The sequence below is a fragment of the Giraffa tippelskirchi genome, chromosome 9 (assembly GCF_054371585.1).
Source record: "Giraffa tippelskirchi isolate mGirTip1 chromosome 9, T2T-mGirTip1v1.2.pri, whole genome shotgun sequence".
Taxonomy (NCBI): domain Eukaryota; kingdom Metazoa; phylum Chordata; class Mammalia; order Artiodactyla; family Giraffidae; genus Giraffa; species Giraffa tippelskirchi.
In genome coordinates, this window is record NC_137283.1 from 104,765,771 (window position 1) to 104,788,494 (window position 22,724).

Sequence of the window (22,724 nt, forward strand, 5' to 3'; positions counted from 1 at the left end):
GCTGAAATAGAGGCCCAAATTGAAGTTAGTTGGAGAAATATGCAAAGTGGCATCTTTGAAGATAAACTTCTTCCCTCAATCACTTGATGGAATATACTTTTTTAATTTAGATCTCAACAGCTGCTGATATTAAAAAGGGATTTAAAAACAACACAAGACTTCCCAAATAAAAACCTTTGGTGAAGAATGGAGGTCAGCATGCTGTCTTCTACTTCTTATTGGCTTCTCCTTTTGCCTAACTCGTAAAAGTTCCCTTGAATTTCATCCTCCGCCATCCTCCTTTTATTCTCCAAATACCACCATAAAGAAGGCTCATCCACACCCATGTTATGCTTAGCTGACTACCATATCTCTAGCTGCAGTACTGATCTTGCTTCTGAGTTCCATACCTACATTTTCAAATGCTTACAGGTCTGCATTATTGACCTCTATATAGTGGGAAGCTCCAAATCAACATGTGTCCCTTCTTTCATCTTCATCCCCTTACTTTTTCTACCTCTCTCCCTGAAATTAAAAAAAACAAAAATCTGAACATTGAGATTTCCATTCCCTCTTCTCCACCTGCACTTAACGTGTATGAATTTTACTTTCTCAATCTCTCACTTCTTCCTCTTCTTCTCACTGCTCATTGCCTTTGTCTAATAATAGACTTCACTGGTTTCTTTCCAAGATTATGGCAATATCCTTGGAATAACCTCTCTGTATCAGGTTTGGCTACTCTACTCCCCAAACTATATATCCACTCCTACTCAGTTCATTCTCCATATTTTTTAGAGTGGTATTCCTAAAATGCAATCTAACCATACTACTTTTCTGCTTTAAATTGTTCAGAGGCTCTCCTTCAGGATAAAATCCATGATATACTAGGCTTTTCATGGTCTGTGTCTTGCTGACATTTAAACTTCATCCTCCTTTTCTCAATATTATGAATTACAAGAGTTTCCTGAATGGACTTTGTTCTTTCAACCCTATGTATTTGTTAATTGGCAACACAGTACCTACATTCTTGAAATCTCGTTTCCTAATAATTTTTCTCAAATATATTAACTCCTATTTGTCTTCCAAGATTCCCATCAAGCGGTACATCCACCTGATTTTTCTTCCCCAAATCATCATTTAGAGTGAAGATCTCAAAATCCTGTTCTTTCTCACCGAGCTGTCGCCAAGAACATGTGGGGATTATCTGTTATTTCCTTTATAACTTGAGTTGAAATAATTGTTTTTTTAATTCTATTAATATAAACAGAATTGGTAGTATACCTCCCATGAAGTTCTATAAACATCCAAACAGAATCCATTTTTTGTTTATTTTTTTCCAGGGACTTCCCTGGTGGCCCAGTGGTTAAGACTCCTTGCTTCCCCTGCAGGAGGCATGGCTTCAAATCCTGGTCAGGGAATAAGGAAATCATATGCTGTGCAGTGCAGCCAAAAAAAAAAAAAAAGTTGTTTTTTCTTGTTAACTTTATCTCACTTCAGTTCCCTTCTTATAAGTTACCTCTTTTATCACTTTTTCAAATATGTATATCATATCCCCTGTCTCATTTGAAAAGATAGTGTTGCATGTACATGTAAACATTGGGCCCCCTGTCTATATCTAGGATGCTATTCTAAATACCATCATTTCTTTGTTTTTATTTTTAAACTTTTTATTGTTTGTTGGGTTATAGCTGATTAACAATGTTGTGATAGTTTCAGGTGAACAGCGAAGGACGGGACTTAGCCATAAATATACATGTAAATATCACTGTTCCTTAATATTTTCATGCAGCTTTAACTGTTGTATCTACCCAGCAATGGTCAACTAGGTTGCTTCCATTTCTTTTCCTTCAAACAATGATATGGGGAATGTCTTCTTACCTATTTTACCAGTGTGAGATTTAACTCTGAAAGATCTTGAGTGGAACTGTTAAGTCCTAGGGAATATGCATACCCTATTTTATGGAGTATTTCCTGATTCCTCTCTAGAATTTGTTGTTGTTCAGTCCCTCAAATGTGTCTGACTGTTTGCAACCCCATGGACTGTAGCACGCCAGGCTTCCCTGTCCTTCACCATCTTCTGGAGTTTGCTCAAGCTCATATCCGTTGAGTTAGTGATGCCATCCAACCATCTCATCCTCTGCCATCCCCTTTTCCCCCTGCCTTTAATCTTTCCCAGCATCAAGGTCTTTTCCAATGAGTCAGCTCTTCACATCAGGTGGCCAAAGTATTAGAGCTTCAGCATCAGTCCTTCCAATGAATATTTAGAGTTGATTTCCTTTAGGATTGACTGGTTTGATCCCCTGGCAGTCCAAGGGACTCTCAAGAGTCCAAAACCAGAGTTCTAAAGCATCAATTCTTTGGCAGTCCTCCAATTTACATTCTCAGCAACAGTGCAGAAGTGTCTTCATATAGCCATGCTAAAATTCCATGTTAAATTAGATAATTAAATCATATAAATAATTTCTCCTACTTCTACATTCTTTAGTTTTTTTTATCTTTCATGGAACAAAAATCTTCAATTTTTTTAAATTAACTTATTTTAATTGGAGGCTAATTACTTTAAAATATTGTAGTGGTTTTTGCCATACATTGACATGAATCAGCCATGGGTGTACAAATCATCAATTTTGATACAATCATGTTTCAGTTTTTTTTCCTTGGTTTTTGTGCTTTTTGGGAGTTTTGTTTAAAAATCTCCTATTTAACCCTGAAATCACCAAATATTATTTTATTTTGGTGACTCCTATCATCCAGTTGTTGACAATTCTGCCTCTATCCAGCATTTTTACTCATTTATTTTTCTTCTATCCTTCTCCCATGTCATCCCAAATTAATCCCTTCTTGTACCTTCTTCAAGAGTCTCCCAATCTTCACCTCACTAATTCAGTCTCCTACTATAAATCTTTTGTCATTCAACCCATCCTTGTCCTTTTTTATTTCTTCATTTCAAAATGTTCTCCCCAACACCTGCATGATTTCTTTATAATCAGTTTTGTTTCATGTTTAATATTTTTCCTTATCTGTTGAATATATTTATGATGTACACTTTAAATATTTTGTTCTTTCTGTTGCATTAGTTCTGCTTTTTCAGGAAATGATTTTTCTACCAGTGATTTTTACTGTATAGTGTTTGAGCTCTTCAGTAACTAGAAAATCTATTTTGTTGGATTTATCCTATTGCTTTGACTAATATCTGTTACTAAAGAGGAGATTCAGAAACCTGGACTCTTAACTTGGGCTCCCCTTTGTTTCAGAGTAGAAATTTTAATGTCACATTCTACCCCTTCCATCCCTGTCCTTCCAGTGACTCTGCTCCTGTAAATGCCTTTAACCTGGACCCTTAAGTATGTTCTGATTAGCTCTTGCAATGGGGCTAAGGGTGAAGGTGCAAGAATGATCAGAAGCTCCCCAGGCTGCATACACTCACTCGTAGGTCATCTTCATCATACCCAGACTCTCATTACTCCACTGCCTGTGGCTGATACTGGGCCTGGTACTGCTGCATTCCTGCCCTAGAGAAGTGAAGGCTGAGGGAGAGAAAGGGGCACAAGTAGGAAATCTAACCCAAACTGTGCCTCATTTGAAGCTCCTATCCTTCTCTAATTTGCAAACTTCTTCATCTCCCTCTATCTTGGTTCCACTAAGATCCAACCATCTTCGATCATTTCAAAGGTTTTATAGTTTTCTGTGAGTGGTTGAATGGAGTTTTTCATGGCTGTTGTTCAACATAATCTAGGGAACATGACTCATATTGTATTTTAAACTACAGTGAGGTACCATTCACTGAGGATACAATATGAATAGTACCCATCACAATTTTTCAATGTTGAACTTGATTTAGAATTCATAAACCATCATAACTCTGCTATGGCTCATTCTGCAGCAGAATACAGGAGCTTGTGGTAGTTCACTCTGTTGTCTAGATGCAGAAGAAATCATCAAGTGTTTTTGCTGTTTTTTTAAACATTGTACCTCTTAACTACAGTTTCTTTAAAATGAAGACTATTTCAAGTTATCACTATATACTGAGCATGAGATTCAGTTTCTGATTCCTAACAGGACATAATGGAAAAAAAAAGTTAAATCAATTTCTTAAATGAAATAGGAATGAAAATAAGGGGAATTTACTTGAGAGACATCAGAGAGATAGAGACAGAGACAAAGAGACAGACTGACTCAGAAAACAAAGAAGGAAATACAAATAGTAATTGAAAATTTCTGAGTTAATAATTGTTGATAAGTTATATTCTGGTTTTACTACCATTCAAAGACCTTGTAAGGTGTGTTTTTTTTTTTTCCCACATATAATCACAGGGCCTGTGTTTATTATCAGCTGTCAGGAAGAACAAGCAGCATTATATATCATTATCTATTTAACTGCAAAGAACCAATAAAATCATAACTTGTCTCATTACTGACTTATAAAAGGATTTAAAAAGAAGACTCAGATTGTCAAAAGCTAGTGGCTTCAGCATGAGTATACACACAGATTTTTCCTCAGAACAATTTAATTAATCCAGGGATGTGTACATCAGTGAAAAAGCTTAGTAAAAATTACAAAAATCAAAAGCTTTGTCTGAGGTAAATTCAGACTATAAACATGGCCTCCCAACCTTCACCACCCAAGCTCTGAATGCATAACCATACAGAGACCTTAAGTTAGAGGATTATTGACAAAGTCAGCTTCTTGTCACAGAACATCAATGCAGCTGGTATTTGGTATGCACATTTTGATTCTTCAGGTTTATTCACTTGTCCCACTTGATTTCTGATCAGTCTTGGAAATGATATTAAGTGAATGTCTGTCACAGGCATTCCATTAAGATCATCTCGTTAGAGTTGAAACTCAAAGCATAAGTAGTTTTTGTTGTTGTTGCTCATAAGAAACCATAGATTTTTAACTAAAACTTTGGATTAATTTTTTTAGTGGTATAAGGAAAAAGTGCACCAGAACACATTCAGGGAAGATTTTTAAATAAAATTTTGTTATGGGCTTCCTAGGTAGCACTGGGAAAGAATCTGCCTCCCAATGCAGGAAATGTAAGAGGCATGGGTTTGATCTCTGGGTTGGGAAGATGCCCTGGAGGAGAAAATGTCACCCCACTACAGTATTCTTGCTGGGAGAATCCCAGGGACAGAGGAGCCTGGCAGGCTACAGCCCATGGGGTCACAAAGAGTCAGACACAACTGAGCATCTGAGTACAAAGCTTGTTAAAAGGAAACCTTATCTAGAACGTGGGCTGCAGTGTAAGTATGGCAGTTAGCAGCATTCAAAGTTCAAGGTCAGAGTTGACAACATGGCTTCACCAGAACACAATGTGGATCACAAACTTTAACAGGAGAGTGGAGAAAGGAGAAGGGAGGGGTGTCCTAGAGATGCATCTATCCTAAATAGCCGAAACTTATGAATCAGGGGGAAAAAAAACCAAACAGAATGAATAAAAGCAACCTGTGGGGAGAAGGACAGAGTTGTCTAAATTGAAGATTAGTAGGAGTTAAGTAATGGGAGAAAATAATTTTGTGGCTTAAAAGACTAATTTTGCTTTTTATTTTATAAGCTATTGGTGATTTCTTAATTTTTTAAATATGATATTCCCTTATATCTGGTTTTTTTTGTCCCTGTAAAAAGGAATATAACCAGACTACCTATATTTTACTCAGTTTTCAGATAAAGCTAATGTTTTTATTCTTATCTGACAAATGCATTCACTGAAATTGTGGTTTGTATTTCAGGTAAATATAGTACAGAGACATAGGAAAGCAATGTCAGCATTAATCAATTTTCTGTTCTGCATTCAGTTAGAATAAAACATTCCTGAGTGACATGACAAACCCACACTTTATAAAAAGGAGACAAGATCCAGATACTTTTTGGTTTTTCTCCTCAAGTCTTGTCAGATTTGTCTAGCTAAAAAAAAAAAAAAAAGTCTTTATTTAAAACTAAAGCAGATATAGGGTCCTAGTACATATATTTAAATTCTGATAGTTTCATCAAAACATCATTTCTTTCCTTTCTTCCTTCATTGGGCTGGGGTTTCAGGCAGCTGCTTCCTTTAAGTCTGTTCCTCTTCTTTGACTTAAAGACACGTGATTTTCATCAAGTTGTGCTCATATTTTTTTTAAGCAAATAACAATTAACTACATGCTGTAAGTGAAAATCTCACAATATAAAATGCAGTCTTCAACAAATATTTGCCATGTACAGCTCTTAGAATGAAGACCTTTTCTTTCCAATGTTTTTCATATTAATATCATTTTGTCATTTTAAGTCCTCTTAAAATGCAAAATAAGCACCATATAACAAAATATTGGCTTAAAATGAAAGAGACTATAAAGAAATTAAATAACTTATGAAAATTGAATTCTCATGAACAACTTGGTAAGTTTTTAAGCTCAAGTAGAAAATAAAAACTTTAGGTAAAAATGTTTGGGAGTTTAGAAATATACCCTCTCTCATTGTCGCTAGAGAAGGCTTAGGCTACCCATCCAGTATTCTTGGTTTCCCTTGTGGTTCAGCTGGTAAAGAATCTGCCTGCAATGAGAGAGACGTGGGTTCAATCCTGGGGTTGGGAAGATCCCCTGGAGAAGGGAAAGGCTACCCGCTCCAGTATTTTGGCTTGGAGAATTCCTTGGACTATATCATCCATGGAGTCGCAAAGAGTCAGACACGACTGAGTGACTTTCACTTTCATTGTGTGTGTGCATCTCGGAGTGTCTGTGTATAAATTAATTTCACAAAGACATCATATATAAAAATATTAAAGACTTACTTGAGTATTACTGAATTTGAGATGACTAAATATGCATTCAAAAAACGTAAACACAGGAGAGACTGTGAAAATTACAACCATGTTTGCATAAAGTAGAATGAAATTTCATGTAATTATTTGATAATTAAAAAAATATAAACATTTCTCGCAGAGGTAAACAGCAAATAAAATTTTGAAAATATCATATACAACAGAAGTTACTATTATATAAATGTCTTATTCATGTTGAATACAGAGGATTAATTTTAAAGATTAATAGAAAAAGAATCAAATGAGATTTTATTGAAATGAAAGATATAAAAATTTAAAAATAATCACCTAATTTGACTTTAAAAAGCATTATTATAAGGATAATGTACTGATCACTGGTTTGTTTTTCTTATTTTATTTTTAATGATTAAATAAGTATTCATGTTTACTATAGGGTGACAAGACAATCTCCACTACTCCTGGAGGGACTATGACTTGTAATATACTTTCTGAAAAACAATCAAAAGGTATAAACAAAAATGTTCACACATTTTTTCCACTCTATTTTATAACTGAAATATAGTTGATTTAGTGTTTTAGGTATACAGCAAACTGATTTGGTTATATATATATAAAAATGTGTGTGTGTGCGTGTGTGTGTGTGTGTGTTTTCAGATTCTTTTCCATTATACATTATTACAAGATATTGAATATAGTTCACTGTGCTAAACAGTATGTCTTTTAGAAATCTATTTGATGTATAGTAGTATACATATGTTAATCTTCAATTCCCAATTTATCCCTCCCCCATCCTTTCCCCTTTGGTAATTAAAAGTTTCTTTTTAATTTCTGTGAACCTATCTGTTTCATAAATAATAAGTTCATTTGTATCATTTCTTTAGCTTCCACATATAAGTGATGTCAAATGATATTTGTCTTTCTCTTACTTCACTTAATATGATAAGCTCTAGGTCCATCCATGTTGCTGCAAATGGAATTATTTCATTCATCTTTATGATTGAGTAATATTCCATTGAATATTATCACATCTTTATCCCTTCATCTGTCAGTGGACTTTTAGGTTGTTTCCATGTCTTGGTTATTGTAAAATAGTGCTGCTATGAACACAAGGATGTGTGTATATTTTCAAATCAGTGTTTTCATCTTTTTTGGATACATACCCAGGAGTGAGATTGCTAGATCATATGGTAACTCTATTTTTAGTTTCATAAGGACCGCCCCCCCAATGCTGTTCTCCATAGTGGCTGCACCAATCTATATTCCCACCAAAAGTGTAAGAGGGTTCACCTTTCTCCAAATTCTTTCCAGCATTTATTATTTGTAGATTTTTTGATGTTGGCCATTCAGACTGGTATGAAGTAATACCTCATTTTAGCTTTGATTTGCATTTATCTAATAATTAGTGACATTGGGCATCTTTTCATGTCCTGGCTGGCCATCTGTATATCTTCTTCAGAGAAATGACAATTTAGGTCTTCTACTGACTTTGATTTTTTTTTTTTAAGAGTTGTTTGAGTTATTTGTACATTTTGGAAATTAAGCCCTTGTCAGTCACATTGTTTGCAAATATTTTCTTCCATTCTGTAGGCTGCTTTGTCATTTTGTTTATGGTTTCTTTTTCTGTGCAGAAGATTATACATTTGGTTAGGACACATTTGTTTATTTTTGCTTTTATTTCTATTGCCTTGGGAGACTGACCTAAGAAAACATTAGTACAATTTATGACTTTCTCTTCTAGGAGTTTTACGGTGTTATGTCTTGTATTTAAATCTTTAAGCCATTTTGAGTTTACTTTTGTGTATTCTAACTGCATTGATTTGCATATGGCTGTCCAACTTTCCCAAAACCACTTGGTAAATAGACTGTTGCTGTGTTTTTTTCTCCATTGTACAGTCTTGCCTCCTTTGTCAAAGATCAATTGACCATAAGTGTGTGGGTTTATTTTTAGGCTATTTTGTTCCATTGACCCATATGTCTATTTTTATGCCAATACCACACTGTTTAGATTACTGTAACTTTATACTGTTATCAGAAGTCTGGGAGGGTTATGCCTCCAGCTTTGATTATTTTCCTCTGAAAATGTCTCAGTTTGAGTCTGTTTGGGTTCATCTTGTTTGGGACTCTATGTGCTTTCTGTACTTGGATATCTATTTTCTTCTTTGGATTTAGGAAGTTTATAGCCGTAATTTCTTCAGTACATTTTCAATCCTCTTTTGTCTTTCTTCCCCTTCTGGGACCCCCTATTATGTGTAGATTGGTATGCTTTACATTATCCCATAGGTCTCTTATGTTGCTTTCATTTTTTTCATTTGGCTTTCTGTCTGCTATCCAGATTCAGGGCCTCTGCCTTCCAGATCATTTATTCTTTCTTCTGAATTATGTTCTGGATTATTTAGCTTGATATTTATTGCCTTTAAGCTCATCTTTCACCTCAGGAAATGAGTTTTCTAATTTTAATTTTTTCCTATGTATAGTTTTTACTTTCTTGTTACAGTGATCTGCATTTCTATTGACAGTCTTTCTTAATTCAGTATTTTTATTACCTCCTTTTTGAGCTTGGGATCCGGTATATTGGAGAGGTCTGTCTCATTATTGATTCTTTCAGAATGCTCTTGTCCTTCTAATTGGGAGTAGTTCCTCTGCTTCATTTTCTTACATTTCTCTGACTATGAATTTAGAAAAAATAGTTACCTACTGTGGTCTTGAAGGACTGTTTTCAACTTATATTTCTGAAAAACTTTAATGACAGGAAAATTATTGTTATATACTATCAAGTAAAAAAAGCAAATGAAATAATATCAGCTAAAATATGTGAAAATAATTCTTAATCTTACATAGATGGAGTTAACTCCTATACCAAAGTTTTCTGTGTCTGCTGCTGCTGCTGCTGCTAAGTCGCGTCAGTCGTGTCTGACCCTGTGCGACCCCACAGACGGCAGCCCACCAGGCTCCACTATCCCTGGGATTCTCCAGGCAAGAACACTGGAGTGGGTTGCCATTTCCTTTTCCAATGCATGAAAGTGAAAAGTGAAAGTGAAGTTGCTCAGTCGTGTCCGACTCTTAGCGACCCCATGGACTGAAGCCTACTAGGCTCCTCTGTCCATGGGATTTTCCAGGCAAGAGAACTGGAGTGGGTCGCCAGTGCCTTCTCCACATTTCTATGTCTAAAATGGAGAAAAGACTAGCATTTAATTCATAGACCAGCAGAGTATAGTAAGATAGTACATGTGACCTAACTGGTTCTAGAACTGGTACATGGTAAACATTTCATAAATGTTAGCTACTATCGGTAAGCATTAGTTCTTATCAGAGTATTTGGTCAAAAACAGGAGGGAAATTCTGTTCTTATTAAAGAGTTCATAGAAGCCTTGTCTTTCTCTGTGTATGAAGAAGGCAATAGCAAACAATCTCAAAATTAGGGAAGGGAAGATAAAAAATTTATCTTCCTGTTTTGAGGTAACAAACATGATCCACATGGGAAGGACAATCAAATGTCAGATGTTAAGTGTCTGTCAGATTTCAAAGCAAATGCACATTGACAAATGTGTCTACAGGCAGAGCTGGTTACCTGCATACTTGGTCTATGCACAAGGTTTTGTGTTTGGCTTCCTCTTGATACTCATCTAAATGTTCTGTACCAGGTGAGTTCTTTGGTGTCTGTCATGAGAGAAGAATCCACCATTTCCAAGTCCCCTGGGAAGGAAAACTGTAGTCAAGAGTCCTGTGAGTGGCTTACTTAAGATGTAATAAAGCTGAAAACATGGGACTGAAATTTCTATTGTGTAACTGTGTCAATAAATTGATACAGGAAGGAAAAACGGAGGGAAAGGAAGGAAGAAAAAGAAAGATGGGAGGGAGCCGGGAGAAAGAGAGGAGGTAGAAGAAAGGAAATGGATAGCTCCTATACATGCGCAGGACATGAGGTGGCTGTATTTGGCATTCACTTAAGTCCTCTAGCATTTCATTTTTTTAAGTTTTTTTGTTTACCAACAAATCTTTCTACATGTTTGGAAACTGAAGTTCAGAGAGTTTGAATGACTCAATTGAATGACTTGGCTAATAAATGCAGGAACAATGATCAGAGATTCCTCGTTAGTTCCAGTCTTCAACTCTCTCTTAATAGAAATACAGGTCACCTTCACTGGGCTCACAGATTGCAGTTCAGCTTTTTAGTTTACATTTGAAAAAGGTCTCCACACCATTTGGGGCTTCCCTGGTGGCTCAGATGGTAAAGATTCAGCCTGTAATGAAGAAAACCCAGGTTCAGTTTCTGGGTAGGAAAGATCTCCTGGAGAAGGAAATGGCAACCCACTCCAGTATTCTTGCCTGCAGAATCCTATGGACAGATTCTGGCAGGCTACTGTCCATGTGGTCACAAAGAATTGGACACAACTGAGCAACTAACACTTCCACACCCCTTTATGTCTAAAAAGCCAGCATTCAGCTTCACTCTCTGACAGCAGTGCAGAGAAAGACACAGATGCCCATTCTCCATTGTGGTATATCTTTATAATATTGCAGTTATACAGAGTCTTCTTTTACTTTTTCATATTCTTCATTCTAGGGATGTATTTCTGAAATTGCTTTCTTTTTGAAATGGGGTAAACAGGGTCACCACCAGAGAGAGAGAATAAAATGAGATCACAGGGTCAAAAAAACAATCCCTCACTGAAACAAATAAATGAAGAAGATATCTGCAAAGTCACAGCTCTGATTCCAGCCATATGTAATAGCTTACAAACAGCTCATTTTCTTCTCAGATCATTTCAGAGTTTTATCATTGTGTTTGGCTTTTCATTTGTTCAACTAAAGAGACATTTTAGCATTTTCCCCAAAATCGACAGAAGGTAACTTTGAGTTCTACTTCTGGACCACTGTTGAGCAGCAGCTTTTCCAGCTTCCACTCACTGAAGCTGTGATAAATTTAGGGTCCATTTTCCAGCCTCAGTACCACTACATCAAGCATCATGATACATAAAGAACATGACTAATTTAACTCTAACTTGAAAAAAATACATATTTTGATTAACCTAATAGTTTCAAATTGCAAGTAGAATTATGGTATTAGAAATAGTATTTAGGAGCTTTCTCTTCAGTCACTGTGCCTTTAAAAACTCTTTTACAATTTCTCCTTGCATCTCAAAATAAATCATGTTTCTGATGTAACCTTTTTCTATAGTCTAATTAGGCCCATTAGGTATAAATATGTAACATTCGAGTAGGTTTGCATGAACTTCATTTAAGGACAGTCAAAACACTTTCAATTGGAGTATTTTGAATATATTAAAAATAGTTTGTTTCAATAGGTAGAAGATTTTAAAGGATGTTTTGACTGTTATGTAATTAATTATGCAGATAGATTTCTACTAGAATAATGCATCTCAAACTAAAGTTTCAGAATATCTTCCAAGGTCTTCAGGGTCTTTACAAGAATATATTTTATTTTGTTGATCATCTAAAAAGTAATTCACTCATATTCTGGATTACCTGGTGATCCTATTTGTAATCAAATATGCAAGGAGGTTTCAGAACTTGCATGTCTTATTATGGAGTACAAAACTGGGAAACACATGTTTTCCAAAACTTAGATTTTCAAAAAAGTAAAAGTATTTGTGGAATTAAGTTATCACTTAGTATATGATAAACTTGAAGCTACAGTCATCAAGATAGTGTGGTATTGCTTGTTATTGACAATGATTTTTTAAATTTTTGACAATGATGACAAAGCATGTGTGATGGCAGGCACTGTCATCATCATGTTTGAGGCAAACTGTGTCTAAGTTTATACTGGCAGTGAGAAACAACTTATTAATAAAAGTATGGAAATAAATGCACAATAAAGTTCTTTTCCTAAGAAAATCAGCAGCAGACATTCATTTAACACAAGTTTCAGTAATACTATAACACACAAGTGAACAGGACCACTTCACAGAATTATCAAGTGATGTCTCATTAAACAGATAGTCAAGAACTACTGTCAGTTTTATTTAAGTATGAAGTCTGATTGTCCTGAACTAGCAAACAGGCTCTTGATGTTTTAAACAGTATTTTGACGATATACATAGGCAAGTCAGCATTCTGTGAATTTATATTATTTAATTCAAAGTCTAGAGATAGATTAAATGTAGAACTGGAACTGAGATGCCATCCTTCTGCCATTAGCATCATGGCATTGCAATCCCACTGAAAGGGCATTCAGAAGACCAGAAGTCCAGTCTTGGCACTTTCCTCTCATTGTATTATATTGAGCACAAAACTAAACTGCCCTAAGCCTCAGTTTCTATACCATTAAAGAAATGAGCCATCCAATTCTAACATTCTATGTAAGAAGATGCCCTAGGCATCTATTGTAAATTCATGTATTATATTTTCAGTTGTTGGAAATATCTAAAATCCACAAATACTATACTTTTTGTCATATTCCAACAGAGTATTCCTCATCTTCAAATTGAAGAAGAGGATGACTAATTCCAGGGTTATTCTAAATAAAATGCCTAAAAAGAGTTCCAGCAAATTCATTTAGCCACTTAATTATTTGAGGACTATGTTACAGTTTCTCTGGTGGCTCAGATGGAAAGAATCTGCCTGCAATGTGGGAAACCTGGGTTTGATCCCTGGGTTGGGAAGATCCCATGGAGGATGGCATGGCAACCCACTCCAGTATTCTTGCCTGGAGAATCCCCATGGACAGAGGAGTCTGGTGGGCTACAGTCCATGGGGTCGCAAAGAGTCAGACACGACTGAGCGACTAAGCACAGCACAGCACATGTCACAGTAATCTTATAAGAGAGCATAAAATATGTTTAATTGTAGATGTTTTATTTTTTAATGTAGTTTTCATTTTATATAGGTGCATAGTTGCCTTCCAATGTTGTGTTTCAGGGGTACAGCAAAGTGATTCAGTTATAAATATATTCATTCTCATATTCTTTTCCTATGTAAGTTATAACAGAATATTGAGTAGCTTCCTGTGCTATACAGTAGGTCCTTGTTAATTATCTATTTTATATATAAGTAGTATATGTGGTGGGTTTCCCTGTTGGCTCAGTTGGTAAAGAATCTCCCTGCAATGCAGGAAACTGAATGCAATGCAGGAGATCTGGATTTGATCCCAGGGTCAGGCAGATCTCCTAGAGAAGGAAATGGCAACCCACTCCAGTATTCCTGGGAAATCCCAAGGACAGAGGAGCCTGAAGGGCCACAGTCCATGGGGCCACCAAGAGTTGGACACAATTTACCAACTAAACCACCACCATGTGTGTATGTTAATCCCAAACTTCTAATTTATCCCTCTCCCCACCTTTCCCCTTTGGTAACCTTAAGTTTGTTTTCAAAGTCTGTGAGTCTGTTTATGTTTTGTAAATAAGATCATTTGTATCATTTGTTTTTTGATTCTATATATCAGTTCAGTTCAGTTCAGTTCAGTCACTCAGTCGTGTCTGATTCTTTGCAACCCCATGAATCACAGCACGCCAGGCCTCCCTGTCCATCGCCAACTCCTGCAGTTTACCCAAACTCATGTCCATCGAGTTGGTGATGCCATTCAGCCATCTCATCCTCTGTTGTCCCCTTCTCCTCCTGCCCCCAATTCTTCCCAGCATCAGGGTCTTTTCCAATGAGTCAACTCTTCACATGAGGTGGCCAAAGTATTGGAGTTTCAGCTTCAACATCAGTCCTTCCAATGAACACCCAGGACTGATCTCCTTTAGGATGGACTGGTTGGATCTCCTTGCAGTCCAAGGGACTCTCCAGCACCACAGTTCAAAGGCATCAATTCTTCAGCACTCAGCTTTCTTTACAGTCCAACTCTCACATCCATACATGACCACTGGGAAATCCATAGCCTTGACTAGACAGACCTTTGTTGGCAAAGTAATGTCTCTGTTTTTTAATATGCTATCTAGGTTGGTCATAACTTTCCTTCCAAGGAGTAAGCGTCTTTTAATTTCATGGCTGCAGTCACCATCTGCAGTGATTTTGGAGCCCAAAAAATGATATCATATGATATTTGCCTTTCTCTGTCTGATTTCACTCAGTATGACAATCTCTAGGTCCATCCATGTTGCTGCAAATAGCATTACATCATTCTTTTTCATGGCTGAGTAATATTACATTGTATACATGTATTGCATCTTGATCCGTTCATCCATCAGTGGACGTTTAGATTGCCTCCATGTCTTCACTGCTGTAAATAGTGCTGTAATGAACACCAAGGTGTTCTTCTGGGGTTTCATCTTGTTCCTTCACCTGGAATATGTGTCTCTGCTATCTCTTTTTTTCTAACATTGTTGGCTCCATTCTGTAGGCCATAGGATTATAGATCTTCTTGCTTCTGGCCCGCCCTATGGTGGGTGAGGTTACTCTAGGGGTTCATGGAGGCTTCCTGGTGGGAGGAATTGGTGCCTGCCCACTAGTGGGTAGAGCTGAATTTTGTCCCTCTGGTGGAGAGGGCTATGTCATGAGGCATGTGTAGAGGTGCCTGTAGGCTCAGAACAACTTTGAGTAGATTGTCTGTTGATGAGTAGGGCTGTGTCCTCACTGTGTTGGTTGTTTGGCCTGAGGCTTCTAAGTGCTGAAGCCTGCAGGCTGTTGGGTGGGTCTAGGTCTCTGTGCCAAAATGGTGACCTCCAGGAGAGTTCATGCTGGTTGATATTCCCTGGGATCCTCCACCACCAGTGATCTTATCCTCACCTCCCTAGGAGAACCTTCAAGATCCACAGGTAGGTCTGGCCCAGATTCCTATGGAGTCACTGCCTTGCCCTGGGTCCCAGTGCACGTGAAACCTTGTTTGCACCCTCCAAGAGTGGAGTGTCTACTTCCCCTCAGTTCTGTGGAGGTCCTGCACACAAGCCCTGCTGGCCTTCAAAGCCAAATGCTCTAGGGGCTCCTGTTCCTATTGCCAAACCCCCAACTGGGGAGCCTGATGTAGGGCTCAGAACTCTCACTTCTATGGGATAGCCTCTCATTTGCTTCAGCTGTGTCCAACTTTTTATCCCAGGGATAACCTCTGCGATATAAATAGTTTCAGCTTGTGGGCTGCAAACTGAAACAGGTATGGGATTTTATTACGTCATGAAAATGCCCCTCCTACCATCTCATTGTGGCTTTTTTTTTGGGTGTAGAATATCTTTTTTGGTCGGTTCCAGGTTTTTTTGTTGATGGTTGTTTAGCAATTAGTTGTAATTAATTTTGGTGTTCTTGTGAAAGAAGGTGATCATATCCTTCTACTCCACCATCTTGTCTCCAATCTCTGCTGCAGAGGTTTTAGTATAGCAATAACTTCATAACTTTTATTGCATTGTAGGCAAATTCTTTGCCATCTGAGCCACCAGGTAAGTCCCCTTTCACTTTCATAACTATTTTATTATCTGATAAGCTTTTAAAGGATAATATATTTTATTTCAAACAGAAAAATATAACTCTGGAATGTCTGTTTGGGTAACTCAGCTGGTAAAGAATCTGCCTGTGATGCGGGAGACCGGGGTTCAATCCCTGGGTTGGGAAGATCCCCTGGAGAAGGGAAAAGCTACCCACTCCAGTATTCTGGCCTGGGTCGCAAAGGGTCAGACACGACTGAGTGACTTTCACTCACTCAAACAGGTGGTAGACTTGAACTATGTCTATGATGACAAAAGCAAAAAATTTCTACGTCCTCTGGGACATTATTTAGAAAACTAACACTATTTTTATGAACTGATTATCACTAGGATGTCCTTAAGAATTATTTTTTCTTTGTGTATAGAAAACATGACCTTAGACCAGTGGTTCTCAACTAGGGGTGATTTTGTCTGGAAAGGAACAAGTAGTGACATTTGGAAACATTTTTCATCATCACAACTTGGGGCAGAGTGGCAGAAGTGCTCCTGGCACTATCTAATGGGTAGAGCTCAGGGATGCTTTTAAACATTCTACAACACAGAGGACAGCCTCTGTCAGCAAAGAATAACCCCTCACCAAATATCTATAACACCAAGGCTGAGAAGTTCTGCTGTAAACTCTAAGTTGCCAATCCCTTCAGTACCAGTTCTATGAAAATACTAAAGGATAATTTTCCCTACTTCCTCTCCTTATAAATAGGGAACTTAAGGTTTTTATTCAAATGTTAAAATATGTTTTCTTCCTATTTCTCTGTCATATTCTATCAGTCTCATTATGTAAAGAACTGAAAATCTTTGAAGTTCTAACTTGGGGAACTATTTCTGCTATTTGGCAGATACAGTAATTTCACTGTAGGGCTTGTTTAGTGCCTTGTATTTCCAGAAAGGCTTGATTTTAAAATATGTGTGTGTGTATATATATATATATATTACTGTCAAATCATATCTTTCCATGTTTTTGAAAACTCAGCTGAGGAAGCCAATGCAGCTTTTTGATCCCATTGTCCTTTTTCAGTGTGTGAGAAATGTGGTTGCCAAGAGTTCTAGGAAGGATAACTTGGGAGTGGTTTTAAGAAAGACTTGGTGTTGATGTTTAAAATATGATCTATATGTTTGTATTTACTTTCAGATTTATTCAACATAATTTCTCATTTTTTTCTTAAATTGGAAAAATCACTGTTGCTTAGGCTTAACTAAGTTTTTAATTAGTGTTTCCATTTTTCTGAAGTACTCCCAAATCAATATCTAGGTAAACCATAATGGAGGCCTGTTGGTGGCTGTCATTATTCTCACAGGATTGTAGCGCCACCTACAGCAAACATTATGCATATCACTATTTGACCAGCTTTGCTGCCATCAATCATTGATTGATATTTGTCTAGTACAAAGGAGAAATGAACAAGTCTGGAAAACAAAGCAAAACAACAAACAAAAACCCAAGAGGGACACTTATACTATACTATATGAACTTCACTTGCTTCAAAAGAGCAGTAATTTCTTGATTTCCAACAACATAGGGAAATATTATTTTCAAAAATTTGGATCGTTTTAAAAACAACTACCTCTACATCTTTAAAATAAGACAATTACATATTTTTTAATGTGCTGAAAATGAACGATGAATATTTGTAATGATTTTAACTGAATTTTGAAAAATCAATACAAAATTTTATAGATTAAGTTGATCTGGAATTTTTAAAAAAGTTAAATCCATAAATAACTGTAAACATTAAGACAAAATTGGAATATGTTTGTTTTCCCTTTCCATTCTCATTCAAAACATGAGTTTATGCAATTGAGTACCTTTCTATTTTTGGCAAAAGCCAGAATTTTCTGGTTTTTAAATTCACACTGCCTCGTTTTAATAATGACAAAAGATACCATGTTCTGATGACAAAAGATACTGTGCTCCCCTTCTTTATGCATGTGGACTTTACTACAGCAAACTGATATGTAGACACATCAGCCTAAGAGAGCATCTGTGAGAACCTTTAAGAGAGTTAATAGATTTAGACCAAGTCAGCACACAGAAAGAAAGAAGTTGGCATTCTGAAATCTACCTCTTCTCTCCGTGAAAAGGATATTTAACTCCTGAAGACCTCGTTTTTATACCAGCTAAAGAAGTAAATTTGGTAATTATATCATCAAAATCTACCTGGTGACTCTGTATGTGCCATGCAATCACACTCTTTGATGAAATGGAGGCAGGCATTACCATAAATCCTTTTCACCAAAAGAATGTTCACTGGTTCCTTTTGTTAATTTTATGTAGTGTGAATTAAAACCAGATCTTGTCTGTTCCTATCAGGGAAGGAGAAGTAAAAAGAACACAAGGTATTTTTAGAGTGACAACCAGCCAAGAAAATCAAACCAGACCATTAAGCTTAATGGAGTTTGAGACCCAGGGGGCAATTATTAGTTCAAAATAACGAGCTCCCATCCAACTTCAAGGGAATGTGGGCTAGCAGAATTCCCTCAGTTCTCTCCCTCTTTCTCTTGAGCCTAAGTAGGGAAAGACACAAGCAATGGAGGTGGGTAGGGATCAATAACCAACTATACTGGCCGTGAAATATAGTTATATTGCTTAAATATCTTTTCCAATAATATCAGTTCCATTAGGATTAAAATAGCACATCAAAAGTTAGCCATACAGAACTGAAAATACAGGTAAAATAATTTTCATGTAAGTTGGTCCCAAAGAGATATATAGCTATCAAAATTTACAACTTACAGTGAGCACATTGGCTGTGACAGAATAAAAGCTCTTGGGGGTAGTGTCATAAAATAATTGAAAGAGCCCAGTAGTTTTCATGGGATGACATGCGTCTTAAAGAGGTAGAAGAAAACTTGTCCTTTCTCTGTTGTGTTGTGCTGAAATAGGTTCATATAGAACAGATAAGGTTCCCCAGACAAGAAGGTTAGATGTAGAATTATGATCTCATCTTTGTTGGTAAGTTTGCGATCTCTCTGTATGTATGCTTTAGAAGTTTATTTTCTTACTGAAATATAGTGAATAGAACCAAACGACTGAACGAGCCCATCTCACTATTATGCAAAATCACTTTAGTAACCTTAATATCTAGTTTATGTTGTGGTGAATTATGACTTACAATATAGATCTAATTATTATAATATTATATAATATATAATATTTTGTATATTATAGAATAATAATATTACATATTATATAATATAGATCTAATTATAATAATATTATATAATGCCACTGTTATATAATTTTATAATATACAAGCAGGAATTTCTTTCTCTTGCCACTTTAATTTCAGAATTAAAATTATCTACCTAATGCTACGTGAGAGAATACAGCTTTAGTTTCTTTAAATGTTACCTGAAATTGTATAAATCTGTAAATATTTCTTACAGGATCCTGAGAATTCCTTATAAATAAATGAACAGTCCAAAATATTCTATGATTTGAAAAAGAAAAATCTGTTTCAAAAAGGAAATAAAAATGAAGATGAAAATCAGCACAGAAGTAGTATATATTCAATCTTTGCTTGGGGTCAAATTGCATTTTTCACATAATTTAAACAAAATTCACAAAGACTAAGATGCCAAGTTGATACACAACTTGTAATATATTGAAGTTATAACATAAATTCTGGAACTCTGTTGAAAGGAAAAAGAAAATGCTAATGTTAAATTTTTGATGCTGCAAATGTGAATGCTTTACTATAACAAACTAAAAAGTGTACATCTTATTAATAAGCATATTTCATACTTAAAATAATAAGTATGTTTGAATCATTTTTCTGGATCTCTTCTTTTAGATTTTAAACCTAGAATTTATGTTATTTTACTAAAACATATTCTATTTAATTCATTCCTCTAAAAATGGATTTTCAAATATCTCTTCTGTAAACATGTTAGTTGTTTAGTTGCTAAGTTGTGTTCTATTCTTTGCAACCCCATGGACTATAGCCCATCAAGCTCCTCTCCTCATGGGATTTCCCAAGCAAGAATAGAAGTGGGTTGTCATTTTCTTTTCCAAGGGATCTTCCTGACCCAGGGATTGAACCAGTGTCTCCTGCACTGGCAGGCGATACTTTACCCTGGAGTCATCAGGAAAGCCCTCAACATACTGAACTAAAACTTGTTTAAATAAAACAAGAACAGGAGGAGTTCTTATTTACCAAGTAATGAAATCACTTTCTCTTAGAATGAAGGTTTCATTTATGTCAATATAAACAAGAAACAGTTCAAAGCCTAAAACCAGCATGTTCCAGTGCAGGAGCTTCAGTTAAGAATTATTTACATTTTTTTGAGTCTCAGCCTTCCTATCTGAAAAGTGGTAATAATAGTAACAATAATACTTCACTGGGCAGTTTTGTATATTAGGAGACAAACATGTGAAAGCCTAGTATACCTATATGTGATAGATAACTGATAGAAGTGGTCCCTCTGAAGCCATACAGTTAAATCCCAGCTCTCCTCTATAGATTATGATGTGTTCTTGTATACATCGTTCTAAAGTCTTTCTCTGTGTAATACAGATAATGATACCTAAATGCACATATGAATGTCATCATACATAGAAAATATACCAGTGCTGCTTTTTCTAATCACGTGTTGGCTAGAATAGGCTACACAATGCTGTGGTGCCAAGTTCCCAAATCGTAGTGATCCTGTACATAAAAATGTACTTCTCTGTCATGTAGAATCACCATGGGCCTGGTGGCATTCTAGGTTATCTCCCTTCCAAGGGTTGATACAAGGATCTACACAGCATCCATCTTCTACTCTACAGTCTGAAAGAGCTGACCGTCTAAATCAAGGTAGAGGAAAAGAGAGTGGGCACTCACACAGGCAAGTAACTCTGAGGCTTATGTGGCTCCTGTTAATTTTTGGTAATAGAAAAGATAAACTAAGTCTGAATTAATCATATCAAAAATAAAATTAAAACTAGCACTTATACAGTACCCAAGGAACTGGCTTTGAGGTATGATGGCACTATAATGGAGCAATAATATAAATTCACACAATTATCTCCTGTGGTTCATCTACTAGGCAAAACATAACAATGTGGGCTATTTCTATTGAAATTCTATGTAAGGAGTCCAGAGTCAGTTTAACCAAAACCACTGTGAGTTCTTTGAACTTCTCCCATCATGCTAGTCTTACATCCTGAATTGGGAAGACACTTCTCTCGTAAAAATTTGAAGGTACTTCTTCATGTGTATCATTTTCTTTGGCACTAGAGAGACTATGCCTCTAGTTTGTCAGAGGAGAACTTTAAAGTGGGAAAAACTGTCAGTCCATATTACTTATTTTCATTGACAAATATCCTATTTAGCTTAAATTCAATTTGCCACTTACCATCATGAGCTGTGCTATAAGTTTTTCAAAGCCAAATCCACGAGTGCCTCTGTGTGCAAGTTCATGCTTATCTGCTAAAAAAAAAAGTGGTACATGCACTAAATGTAATGTTCACTTTATCTTTAAGGGTAAGTAAAGCACAAGGGCTTACTTGTGTCTTACCAGAAAGACTCCATCTTGCTGCAAAAATGATTAAGAATGCAGTTAGAAACAGTGTATGGTATGGACATTACTCATTTTTCCCACTTGACTGCCCTTTGGTTATATCAAGCTCCCTGCTCATAAGCATCCAAAATGCCTTCTTCTTCCTGTCTTTCTTTTTCTCTTTATGACATCTTCTCTTTCTGTTCAGTTCATTCACAAGCACACACCTGCCTGGATTACTGACTTCCTATGGGCATCATTGCCTTCAAGATGCTAGTAATTGATATTAGCAAAGGGAAGTCCTCTTTCCCCGTTGCATCTTATTCTTTATAGTGGAGTAAATAGAAGTTTGGCCTTTGGTTTCACGAATATGCATTATTCCTCTGTGTTATAAGCATTACTCTGATGCATTAATGCATCAAAAGCTATCCTTATTTTGCAGAGGACCTAAAAAGCCACTTGAACACATCCAGGACTTTTTAATGAAATGACCATGAGAAACAGGGTGAAAAAAGATAAAGAAAATTCTTTCACAATCTCCTTCTTCCTACTAATTACTAAAGGCTTCAGGCCTTGGAATCAAATCACTCCCAGGACCGAGGAGTTATTTAGCCTAAATATCTGGCAGTTAATACCAACACTTTTCACTTTGTCATCAGTTTTATTTAATGTTCAGTCTTCCTAAGATGCCAAAGAGATTAGTGATGACTCAGTAAAAAAATGTGTTTCAATTGCCAAAAATTTTAATTTTATGTATTTTCTTAATACAGAAGTTGACACTAAGCCAATGTTTCCTCTACCAACAGTAAAATCTGGATATTTGGAAGTGTTCATTTAAAGGGAAAAGTGATTATTTTTCAATAAGGATTGTATCCCAAATCCAACTTTTAAATGTGCTCATTTCACCTCCTGTTTTCTGGTCTTCATTTTAATTATTCTATTTGGGAGTCTGAGTTTACTCATAACTCTTACCTATCAGGAGATAAAAGGAACAGGAAAGCAAGCCTGCCATTTTATACTTCAAAGTCAGAAACAGCATGCTAAATCTACTTTCCAAATCCTCCTTGAAAGGCTTCAGTAAATTATTCCATAAATTATTCCAGAGGTATTGACAGAGCATGACTTT

General features: G+C 36.2%; 1 long non-coding RNA gene across 1 annotated transcript in view; it reads right to left on the reverse strand.

Moving 5' to 3' along the window:
• LOC145521258 (uncharacterized) overlaps window positions 1-22,724 on the reverse strand; it is a 235,651-nt gene that overhangs the window by 63,548 nt on the left and 149,379 nt on the right. Inside the window, exon 2 of the long non-coding RNA XR_014065273.1 lies at window positions 21,455-21,528. This is a non-coding gene — a long non-coding RNA (uncharacterized LOC145521258). The remainder of the gene's footprint in view (window positions 1-21,454; window positions 21,529-22,724) is intronic.